The following is a 13,403-nucleotide window of genomic DNA, read 5'->3' on the forward strand; positions in this document are numbered from 1 at the left end:
ATTAGTTAAAGTCACCCATGTTACAGGGGTCAACTACACTGACCTTCGCGCATTACAACTTGAATATCTCTCTGTACAGGGCTTTAATACTGGTTCTGTTTATTTATAATGAAACTAGACTCAAAATGGAATCTGCACATATAAGGCATGACTTCTAATTCTTTCTGGATAATTTATAGTAAATTTTCAAAGTCGAGACAGGGGATCCAGAAACCGTTCTGGCCCTGTCTCACGAGAACTTTAATATCTCTCAGTATACTGCTCATATGGTCGTTTCGTTTCATCCATATGAAAATAGATTCATCAAGGTTCAATTTCATAATTTATTCACTATTTAATTCTACTTCTACTATTTTTAGTGATTTTCAATCTCATATCACTGCTGCTGTCCGCAACAGTTACTGCAGAGACTATGCCAATTTCATGAATCTTTCCTTGACCTTACTAATCATCCATCATACATGACACAAATTATGGCCACCTTATCAAAATTAAAGTTTCTAAGACTCGTGGCTATAGGTTCTAGCATCCCACTCAACGACCACATAGGCCATTTTCACATGGCTTAAAGTTTACAACCCATAATTCAACAAAACATAATAGCCTATACATGCCAAATGTTCTCCTAGTTCAACTACGAAGACAATACCAAAAGATTTCCAGCCGGTGTGATGACTTCAACGACGGTTCCGAGCACGCATAAACAATACGAGTCCAAGAGACCTAAAAGGGGTGACAAGAAAACACCGAGTGAGTTTATAACTCAAGAAGTCATAAGCATTCAACCACCATCCATTAATAAAGTTATCACAACATGAAACAATAAACGAGGCTAGGTACTCATCCATACGAAACTATACCATAATTCCTCGGACCTTTCGGTTCAATCTCATACCAAGTCATACATCCACATTTCATATTCTACACAATAAGATATTTGAGGCATTTTCACACACTAACTCATTTTCACCACAATCACACAATTGCAATCATCACATAGATTTAAAGCTTACCAAGCTCAACCCCGAGCATGAACATATTGCCTATTCGTCATGAGCTCAAGGTACTTACCCGATCCGCTGTCCGGATTAACTCGATAATGTCGTACACTCAGTGCCAATTGTAATGCAAGAGCATATAGTGAATCCGCACACTTAGTGCTATAAAATCAGCTCGCACACATAGTGCTATATAATCAAATTCGCACACTTAGTGCTGTACAATTTAAACCCACACGTAGTGCCAATCTTGTCACCGTGTCCATTTATACCCGCACACTTAGTGCCAATATTGTCACCGTGTCCATTTATACCCGCACACTTAGTGCCGAGACCAATACTTTATGCAATTTACCACCTTTATACATTCAACGATGGCATCATTCCATACACATACATTTCCATTTACACATCAATTCATTAAACACAATTGCATATATATTATGATCATTTAAATCAATACCAAATATATGCTTAATGACTTACCTTGGATGTTGTCGAATGTCTTCAACGGCTATTCAATTACTTTTTCTTTCCCCTTGTCCAACTTCGATCCTCTAAACTCTTGGGCTAATTCAAACAAATTTATCTTATTAAAGTCCCATCATGCTAGCTTATGGCCGAATACCCATATCAAATAAGCAATTTACCTTAACTCGTAACCCACATAGCCAAGTTACACATATAACCCTTATGACCGAATATGAATATCACCAAAATCTCTATGACTTAACCTTCAGCCTTCATAGCGAATATATATATAGCTTATCAAATAGACATTTATTCACCTTCCCTTAACACATATTAATCAATTAGTCCATGCATTATCCCTTGACACACCGGTCATTAAAGCAATAACCTATTAACATCCAAGCATATTATACTAAAATTTCTTCTAAGGCCAATTCATGTACCATCCTTAATACTCATACAATTATTTTATTTTAAATAATTTACACACACCATTTACCTAACATCAATTAACTAGACACTTTAAGGATTTCTTCTTTGACTATACACACATTCGGCAACTATCCATACACACACAAGCCGATTTTTTCCTATCACCCAAACCATCTACATGAACACTTAACTAACTCAAACTTCACCCATCCACAAATACTCATTACAACACAAAGACAACAATCCTTTTCCTTAATTTCTTCCATGGCCGATTACCCAATATTACCACACAACCAAGATTTTGACATGGCTAAGTAGGAAATTTTAGTAGCTAGCTTAAAGTATGCTAACCTTTCAAGAACCAACATGAACTCACTTACCTTAATTCAAGCTCAAGGGTGACCAAACCTTCTCTTGCTTTCTTCTTCAATTCGGCCAAGCATGTTCAAAGATGAACACTTTTTTTTTTTTTCTTTGTTCACTTCACGGCAAATTGGGGGAGGCATCCACACACTTTTTTTTTGCTATCATCATTTTCCTTTTTTTCCCTTTCTTTATTACTAGCTTTTATTCTATTGTTTTCTACATACCCCACTAACATAACATGTTGGAAACATGTTTCCTTGCCCATAATTTTGTCATGGCCGGCCACTATCCTTGTCAAATGGATTATTTGACATGCAACTCCATTTATTTTACTTCATTCCTTTATTAACCTCTTAAAATTAGCCACATATAATTGAATCCTTTCACATGAGTCCCTTTTCTTTCAATTCACATTCAAATTAACTAAATCAAAGAATTAAAAATTCACACATGCATTTTCACATATTTAGACAGTAACTATCATACTCAAATGATTTAGTGACTCGGTTTAGCGGTCCCGAAACCGCTTTCCGACTAGGGTCACTTTAGGGATGTCACAAATAATGTGGAAGAGATTTGAAGACGGTGTGAACAGAGATATTCGTTTGCTTGTTGGAATTCTAGAAATCAAAGAATTTGTGGTACTTGTTGAACGAGTATGTAAAGCTAAAGATCTTGGGAAAGAGAAAAGAAAGGCTGATTTTGAAGCTAAAGAGGTACGAAAGAAATCATCCGGCAAATCATTTCAATCTGGATCCAAGAAGTTTAGAGATGATAGCAGTCGTTCAAAGGCTATTATGGTACATTCGAATAGAGATCGTGCTAGATCGCAATCGAAATTCAAATCTTCAGCCACGTCTGTTGCTAGTGTTAATAATGCAAAGGATGAGAAGCCTGAATGTGATCAATATGGAAGACGACACTTTGGTGAATGCTGGGGAAAAAGTAATAACCGAGCTTGTTATAGTTGTGGTTCAAGAAATCATTTTATGAAAGATTTCCTAGATTTAGTTGAAAAAGATAATGTTCAGAATCTGAGGCAGAGTGGTAATGTTTCTAGTAGTAAACCTCCCAGAAATTTTGAAAATGTAAGCGGTAGTCAAAGAGGAACAAAAGACACGGCCATTAGATCTGAAGCTCATGCACCTGCTAAAGCGTATGCTATCCGAGCTCGCGAGGAAGCTTCATCGCCAGATGTGATTACGGGTATATTTACTCTCTATGATACTTCTGTAATTACTTTGATAGATCCTGGATCAACACATTCGTATGTATGCATGAACTTAATGAACAATAAGACTTTGCCTGTAGAGTCTACTAAATTTGTAATTAAAGTTTCGAACCCCCTAGGCAAATGTGTTCTAGTTGATAAAGTCTGCAAGAATTGTCCGTTAATGTTTCGAGACAATTGTTTTCGGCTTACCTGATGCTATTACCTTTTGATGAGTTTGATATAATTTTGGGTATGATTGGTTAACTTTGCATGATGCTGTAGTGAACTGCAAATGGGAAATTATTGATTTGAAATACAAGAATGATGAGATAGTTAGAATTGAATCTAGTGATTTGAATGGATTGCCAACTGTAATATCTTCGATAAAAGCTTTGAGTATTTTGAGAAAGGGTTGTGAAGTTTATTTTGCATATGTGGTTGATTCAAGAGTGTCAGAAAAGAAAGTTGAATTGTGTCGGTTGTCTGCGAGTTCCCTGATGTGTCTCCTGAAGAATTTCCAGGATTACCTCCGAATAGAGAGGTAGAATTTGGCATTAAATTGGTACCTGGTACTACTCCGATTTCAATAGCTCCATATCGAATGGCTTTGACTGAACTGAAAGAATTAAAGTCTCAGTCGCAAGAGTTGATCGATCGGGGATTTGTTAGACCGAGTTTATCACCTTGGGGTGCTCCTCAGTTCTATTTATGAAAAAGAAATACGGTGCGACGAGAATGTGTATAGATTATCGTCGGTTGAATAACTAGACTATCAAGAATAAGTATCCCCTGCCTCGAATTGATGATTTGTTTGATCAGTTGAAAGGAGCTCTGTGTTTTCGAAAATATATTTGAGATCAGGCTATTATCAGCTGCGAGTTAAAGACCCAGATATTTCAAAGACTGTTTTCAGAATGAGGTACGGCCACTATGAATTTTTAGTCATGCCTTTCGGAATGACTAATGCACTTACTATCTTTATGGATTTGATGAATAGAATTTTCAGACCGTATTTAGATCAATTTGTTGTGGTATTCATTGATGATATATTGATTTATTCACGCGATGAATCTGAGCATGTCGAAAATCTAAGAATAGTGCTACAAACTCTATGAGATAAACAATTGTATGCAAAATTCAGTAAATGTGAATTCTGTAAACAGTTGTATGCAAAATTCAGTAAATGTGAATTCTGGTTGCGAGAAGTTGCTTTCTTGGGTCATATTGTATCAGCCTCCGGTATCCGAGTTGATCCAAGCGAAATTTCAGCTATTTTGGATTGGAAACCTCTGAGAATGTATCTGAAGTCTGTAGTTTTCTAGGACTTGCTAGTTACTATAGAAGATTCGTAAAAGATTTCTTGATGATTGCGACACCATTGACAAAACGACTCCAGAAAGATGTGAAGTTTGAGTAGTCTGAAAAGTGTCAGAACAGCTATGATCAGTTGAAAGCTTTATTAATTGAAGCTCCGATTTTAGTACAACCTGAATCGGGTAAATAATTTGTGATTTATAATGATGCTTCATTGATTGGTTTGGGATGTGTTCTAATACAATAAGGAAAAGTTGTTGCTTATGCTTCGAGACAATTGAAGCCACATGAAAAGAACTATTCGACTCATGACCTTGAGTTAGCTGCTATGGTGTTTGCCTTGAAGATCTGGCATCACTATCTATTTGGTGAGAAATGTCACGTGTTTTCTGATTCATAAAAGTCTGAAGTATTTAATGATGCAAAAAGATTTGAATCTTCGACAGAGAAGATAGTTAGAACTGCTAAAAGACTACGAACTTGTGATTGATTATCACCCGGGAAAACCAAATGTTGTTGCTGATGCTTTGAGTCAAAAATCAATATTTGCTTTGCATACAATGAATGCTCATTTAGTTCTGTCTAATGATGGTTTAGTTTTAGCTGAATTAAAAACGAGACCTTTGTTCTTACAACAGATTATCAAAGCTCAGAAGGTTGATAATAAATTAATAGCAAAATGAACTCAGTGTAATTCTGATTCTAATTCTGAATTCTGAATAGATGTTGATGACTATCTGAGATTCAGAAATAGACTTTGTGTTCCAAGAAATCCGAAATTAATTCAGACGATTTTGAGTGAAGCTCAGTAGTAGATTTTTTGTACATCCGAGAAGTACAAAAATGTATAACGATTTGAAACAACTATACTGGTGGCCAGGAATGAAAAGAGATATTTCTGACTGTGTTTCGAGATGTTTAATGTGTCAGCAAATTAAAGCTAAGCATCAGGTGCCAACTGGTTTGTTATAACCGATTATGATTCCTCAGTGGAAGTGGAATCGAGTAACCATGGATTTTGTTTCGGGTTTGCCCCTGTCTCCGAGAAAGAAAGACGTAATTTGGGTTGTAGTTGATCGTTTGACGAAATCAGCTCATTTTATTCTGATTTGATCTGATTACTCACTCAATAAATTAGTTGAGTTATATATTTATGATATCGTGAGATTGCATGGTGTGCCTATATCTATTGTGTCTTATAGAGATCTGCAATTCACTTAATTGCACTTCAGCACTGCTTTTCACCCACAAATGGATGGTCAATCGGAGTGGACTATTCAGATACTCTAGGACATGTTAAGATGTTGTATTCCTGAGTTTGAAGGTACGTGGGAACAATATCTACCTTTGATTGAATTCGCTTATAATAACAGTTTTCAGTCGAGCATTAAAATGGCACCATACAAAGCCTTATATGGTCGCAAATGTCGTACACCTTTGTATTGGACCGAGCTCAGGGAAAATAAGAATCACAGAGTTGATTGATAAAAGAAATAGAACAGAAAGTGAAAGTAATCTGAGATAGTCTGAAAGCTGCCTCTGATCGTTAGAAATCTTATGCGGATTTAAAACGAAAAGATATCAAATTTGAGATCGGTGATAAAGTGTTTCTGAAAGTATCTCCGTGGAAGAAACTGTTCTGATTTGGTAAAAAGGGCAAGTTGAGCCCAAGGTTCATCGGACCGTATGAAATCATCGAGTGAGTTGGGCCAGTTGCTTATAGTTTGAGCCTACCATATGATTTAGAAAAGATACATAATGTGTTTCATGTATCGATGTTTTGACGATACAGATCCGATCCTTTTCATATAATTTCCCCGTCTTATATTAAAATCCAATTTGATATGACTTATGAAGAAAAGCCGATTTGTATTTTAGCTCGCGAGGTTAAAGAGTTGCGAAATAAGAAAATTCCATTAGTTAAGGTCATGTGGCATCAACACGGTGTTGAAGAGGCCACGTGGGAGTCTGAAGATGCTACGAGACAACAATATCTGAATCTGTTTAACAGTAGGATTTTCAGGGACAAAAATCCCTAAGGGGGGAGAATTGTAACAGTCCGATTTCAACCCTAGTCAAAATAGTAGTTTCGTGACCACAACTCTAAGTCAAAAAAATATTTCAATGTTATTTTCTGTGCTTATGATATGTGAATTTATATGTATGAAATTTTGGTGTGATAATTTTATTGTTTAAGTGGTTAAATTGAGAAAAAGATTAAATCGCGTAAGTTGTAAAAGTTACCTTCTATAAGTTAAAAGTTTTATATTGATATGGTTTAGCAAAGTGAGAGTCCTCACATGTCAATTGTACCATTAATGTTAATGGTGGACAATTATGGACATGTAGTTGGTGAATTTTAATGATTATAATAAGGGTATTATGGTAAAATACATATTAAAGTAAATTATATGAAAACAAATTAGAAAATGATGCCATATTATGTTTTCATCCACTGAATATTGAAGAAAAAAGAAAAGAAAAAGAGTTTTAGGGTTTTGGCACATTAGAAGCTTAATTCGGGTATGTTTTGATTCGGTTTTGGATTATTTCTATATTTTTGTGATCGTTGCTTAGTATATTATCAAGCCCATGTCTCAACTTCTGATTTTATTGATGATTTTGAAAAGTGCCATGAATGGATTCATGAGTTTTGTGATGTTATATGATGAATTAAGAAAGCTTGATGTTGGGTTTGAATGTTTTGTTTGAGGGTTTTCGATGAATTTGAGCAATTTGGGCTAAATTGTAAAATGTTATTTTGAGGGACTAAAATGTGAAATAAATTAAATTTGTGGACTAGTATGAGTACTAGGAAAATTCGGCTAAGCTTGTGTATATGCAAATTATGTGTATTTTGTGAATTTGTAAAATAGGGACTAAAGTGTCGAAATGTAAAAATGTGAGGGCTAGTTTGTAAAATGCCCTAAATATGTGTTTATGGATTGAATTGAATTATTTGGTGAATAAAAAGGTTAATTTTGAAAACATATAGATCAAGAAAGGAGGAATTCAGATTTAGATCGAGGAAAGTCGAAGGTTATCGAGTAGACAATTCCAATCGACAATTCTGAGTGCAAGGTAAGTTCGTACGTGATAAATGATGTTAAAGCTATGTTTAATACGATGGTAATGCATAAATTGTATAGATATTTGATTTCGATTTGAGCATAATGATATTCGACTATGCTTGGCACTAAGTGTCCGGTTTAATATAGCTTCGGCTATATAAGGCACTAAATGTGCGATACCAACTTAGCTTCGGCTAACTGAAATGGCACTCAGTGTGTGGAATCATTTTAGCTTCTGCTAACCCTTATGTTTTGTTTTAGGGTTTTCGATGAATTTGAGCAATTTGGGCTAAATTGTAAAAATGTTATTTTGTGGGACTAAAATGTGAAATAAATGAAATGTGTGGACTAGTATGAGTATTAGGAGAATTCAGCTAAGCTTGTGTATATGCAAATTATGTGTATTTTTTGAATTTGTGAAATAGGGACTAAAGTGTCGAAATGTAAAAATGTGAGGGCTAGTTTGTAAAATGCCCTAAATATGTGTTTATGGATTGAATTGAATTATTTGGTGAATAAAAAGGTTAATTTTGAAAACATATAGATCAAGAAAGGAGGAATTCGGATTTATATCGAGGAAAGTCGAAGGTTATCGAGTAGACAATTCCAATCGACAATTCCGAGTGCAAGGTAAGTTCGTACGTGATAAATGATGTTAAAGCTATGTTTTAATGCGATGGTAATCCATAAATTGTATAGATATTTGATTTCGATTTGAGCATAATGATATTCGACTATGCTTGGCACTAAGTGTGCGGTTTAATATAGCTTCGGCTATATAAGGCACTAAGTGTGCGATACCAACTTAGCTTCGGCTAACTGAAATGGCACTAAGTGTGCGGAATCATTTTAGCGTCGGCTAACCCTTACAACACTAAGTGTGCAGATGTTAAAGTATGAATAATTTACGGAAAGTCTTGAATAACTCAAGCAAAAGGTGAGAATGAAAGTGAATAAGTATGGGAAGATCCAGGTATGTATGATACCTTTGTGGTAGATGATATTATCTAGGTGAAGTTCATTGAATTGTTATGAACTTATGGATCGGATTGGTATAGATTTGATAGATGATTTGAGAATTTATATATTTTTATGTATTGATGTTTTATGTTTATATACTGTTGATAATTTTAGTACGAGCTTACTAAGCTTTTGAAAGCTTACTTTGTGTGTGTGTTTGAATTGTTTTATAGATATCGAAGCTAACACAAGCTCGGGGACCGTTAAGGATCATCACCATACTATCAAACTCATTTTGGTTCTTTTGAAAATGTAAATATTTTTAAGTATGGCATGTATAGGCTAGAATGTTTATGTATTTAAGCTTTGATATGTATATATGTTCTGCCATGAGAGTTGGATAGCAAATGGTATGTTTTGTGCTTAGTTTTGGTAAATGGTTTGCAATGCCAAATTGTGTATGCTTGTAATGGTTATATAGCCTTGTATGTGGTGGTCATTTTGAAATATGCCAAGTTGAGGAAATGGTAAGTTTAAGCATGAGTTAGAAGGTGCTATAAGTGAGCTATGAAATGAGCATTTTGGCATGTTGTTGTAATAAGAATTTTAATGTGTTTTGGTATGTATTTGAATAGATTATTGAATGGTGGTGATTTAGTTATAATGAATCATGTGTTGAGCATGGAATTGGTTGAAAATTTTAGTATAAATGTTGTTTAATATTGTTTGTAGGAATGACCCAAAAAGGGGTGGCAAGTTGGCTTAAACCAAGCCTGCATTGTGCCACATGGTCAGGGAACACAAGCGTGCCTTGTGGCCGTGTATGCAAAGCAGCAACCTCTTAAGATCACACGGTTATGACACATGGGCGTGTCATATGTCTGTGGGCTCAAGTCAGTGGCTAGCTAAGTATCACACGGCCATAGCACACGGGCGTGTCTATTGGCCGTAGGTGAAAGTATGTATGCCTTGTTTTAGCACGGCTGATTCACATGGGCGTGTCTGGTGGCCGTTTGAGGCACACAGCCTGGTCACAAGGACATCTGACCTCAACAGAATTGAAAAATTTTCTGATTTCTGAAATTTATGAATGTGTTTTGTTTAGTCCCGACTGTCCTTAAAAGTATGTTTTAGGTTTCGTAGACCATCATAAGGGATGAATTGTTGATGATTGCCTAAGTACTAATGTTATGTGATATCCGTGATTTTGAATTGGTCTGAAAGGTTTTGTCTGTTTGGTAATGCCTTGTAACCCTAATTTGATGACGGTTATGTGTTAGGGGTGTTACACAACCAGTCTATACCCAGAATTATGTCGAACTCATGAAATGGCAAAAACATCAAGTCAGCCGGAAAGCACGAATCTCGAACCATCAAGGGACAATTTTTACACACTTTGTCAACTGGAACACACCAGCCCAAGGGGTTTGACATTCTAATCACAAACTTAGTAGACTTAGAGTCTTACTGAATACTAAAGTCTAACACATATAAGAATGAGTCGAACCGGGATCAATCAATGTATTACATTAGTATCATAGAAAGTGAAAGTACTAGTAATGACATCTGGGGATGAAGCCTATTCACGTGCACGAATAGCATAGTCTCTAGCAGGTGCACAAGTCTCAGATCTAATTGTTGTATCTTTAGTCCCTCTCTGACGACCACTCGCATTACCCGCATTTCTGGGTGGTCTATCTCGAGCTACAGTATTACCCGATCTCGTATTCTGCACTAGATTTTCTTCAGCTAACACTAGGCAATCACGAATATAATAATCCATTGATCCACATTTCAAACAAGCCGATCATGCAATCTACAACTGCTGAGATGTCATTTTCTGCAATGTTTACACTCAAGTTGATTTGATCTGACATTACCCACACTAGCTATTGAGGTAGCTCTTGAGCTCATAGGTGGTCTACTCTGATCCTGTCTAGAATAACCCAAAGTGGCTTTAGAATGACTGAAATCGTCTCGAAAATTCTTTGGTGCCAACTGGAATGACTTACCGGATGTTCTTTTACGTGCATCTCTAGCTTCAAAGTCAGTTTTTCTTTTCTCTTTCCCGAGCTCTTCAGCTTTGCAGGCTCGTGTAAATTGTAATTTATACATATTTTTACCCCATGTTTAACGCATTTTATGGATGATTTCCCATTAGAATTGGTGAATTCGATGCTCCTAATGCTTTAATTTCATGTTTTATACCTAGGAGAGCATAGGAGAGTGAAAGGAACGAGAAACAGGCCAAAAATGGAGAAAATGGGCCAAAGTACGAAATCAACACGGCCTGGACATCCTCACACGGGCAGACCACACGGCCATGTCAATTTGGCAGGCTCGAGCACGGCCTGAAGTAATCGCACACGGGCATGTCACACAGGCATGTCCCTGCCGAGCCCAAGTTGAGTCCAATTCAGAAAAGGCTAATTTTGAGGACTCTCAGGCATTCCAAAGCCTACAAATACACCCTAGAGGAGGAAGAAAAGGGACACACAGAATAGGGGGCAAGGAATTACCCCAAGAAAGCCGATTGATCCATCTCAGAAGCTAGATTCATCATCAAGACTGAAGATCTCTCCTTAATTTCCCTTCAGGAGTTTTGGGTTTTCTTTATGTTTTGTATTCTTTATTATTCTGAGATGTTTTCTTGTTTAGTTATGAACTAAAACCCCTAAATACCTAAGGGGAATAAAACCTAAGATGAATCTTGTTATTATTTTCTGAATCATATGATAAATATTTAACTTGTTCTTAATTATGTGTTCTTAATTCTTGTTTTGATATCCCAGGATACTGATTCAGGATAAGCTCTTATTCAGAGGAGGAATGGACCATGTTTAAGAGTACATTTGTCATAATTAAGCAGAATTGATTGCACGCCTAGACATAGGGTGACAAGATTTTTTCGGATTAGGGTGAAACCTAAGAAGGGGATCCATAGATCGAGTTAATACAACCCTAGAGTGTTAATTAGAGAAAAGTCTCAGTTATTCAATTTAGGGATTAGACGTTATTATCTTGAATAGGGATAATAACATAACTTAGGGATCTCTACGGAACAAGTTAAATGAATAAATTGTCCGATTCGGAGCCAGAATAACAAGTACCATCTAGGTGGATTTTTCCTTAGGTATTGCCTTCATTCAATCGATTTTCCCAAAAGCAATTTCCCAATTCTATTCTCTGTGAGTTCTTAGTTTAGATAATTAGTTAGTTAAAACAAAAACCTCGTTATTCTTAGACTAGATAATAAAAAGACAGTAACAAAAACCTCTTTATTCTTAGGCTAGATAATAAAAAGACAGTCATTACTAGTACTTTTAGTTCCTTTAGGTTCGAAAATCTGATCTTGCTAAAACTATACTACTGTTCAATAGGTACACTTGCCTAGATCGTGATAATAGTTAGTTCAAGAACGAGTAATTATAAATGTTTAAAATCTATCACGAAATCACGCGATCAAGTTTTTGGCACCGTTGCCAGGGAACTAAGATATTAGGAACACTCAATTTTTATTACTTTAGCCATTTATTTTTCTTGCAATTTAATTTTTTTATTATTATTATTTATTAATTTACTTTTTCTTTCTCTTGGCAGGTTTTTATAGTTTATGACTAGAAGAAACCCATCAGGACCACTACTTTTTGACGAAGAAATCAATCGCACAGTACGCAAAAACCAAAGAGAAATAAGGCAAAGCTTAAGATACACAGAGAACGAGCAAGAAGACGATACTCAAACCCCAACTGAAGAGATTGCTGAAAACCAAGACAATCAGCTACCTCCTACAATTGCAGCTAATCAAAATCCTGCTCCACGCACTATGTATGATTATGCTAAACCTTCTTTAACAGGAACTGAATCTAGCATAGTTAGACCTGCTGTAGCTGCAAATACTTTTGAACTAAAACCTAACACAATTCAAATGATACAACAGTTTGTTCAGTTTGACAGTTTGTAGGATGAAGATCCTAACGCTCACTTAGCAAACTTTCTAGAATTTTGCAATACATTTAAAATCAATGGCGTTTCTGATGATGCCATACATCTTCGGTTGTTTCCCTTTTCATTGAGGAATAAAGCTAAATAGTGGTTGAACTCATTACCATGAGGGTCAATTACTACTTGGGAACAAATAATCAAAAAAATTTTACTCAAATACTTTCTGCCGACTAAAACGGCTAAATTACGTAATGATATCTCTTCGTTTGTGCGGATGGACTTAGAAACAGTTTACGATGCATGGGAGAGATACAAAGACTTACTGAGAAGGTGCCCTCACCATGGGTTACCGCTTTGGCTTCAGGTTCAAACATTCCATAATGGCCTGAATCCTTCGACTCGACAAATGGTTGACGCAGCTGCTGGTGGAACCATCAACAATAAAACACCTGAAGATGCCTATGAGTTTATGGAGGAGATGTTACAGAATAACTATCAGTGGCAAGTCATGTGGACTAAGCCAACTAAAGCAGCAGGCGTTTATAATGTCGATTCGGTTACTATACTGTCAAACCAGGTAGAACTTCTAAATAAAAAGATTGATGGTTTTCTTAGTTCTTCACAGGTTTACCC

At 36.0% G+C, this 13,403-nt stretch overlaps 1 non-coding gene across 1 annotated transcript; it reads right to left on the minus strand.

The window, feature by feature from the left end:
- Positions 1-13,011: 13,011 nt before the first annotated feature.
- Positions 13,012-13,118, minus strand: LOC128294548 (small nucleolar RNA R71). The gene has a single exon (XR_008284858.1). It is a non-coding gene; the product is annotated as a small nucleolar RNA R71 (small nucleolar RNA).
- Positions 13,119-13,403: the final 285 nt, after the last annotated feature.

The sequence above is a fragment of the Gossypium arboreum genome, chromosome 6 (genome assembly GCF_025698485.1).
Source record: "Gossypium arboreum isolate Shixiya-1 chromosome 6, ASM2569848v2, whole genome shotgun sequence".
NCBI classification, from domain to species: domain Eukaryota; kingdom Viridiplantae; phylum Streptophyta; class Magnoliopsida; order Malvales; family Malvaceae; genus Gossypium; species Gossypium arboreum.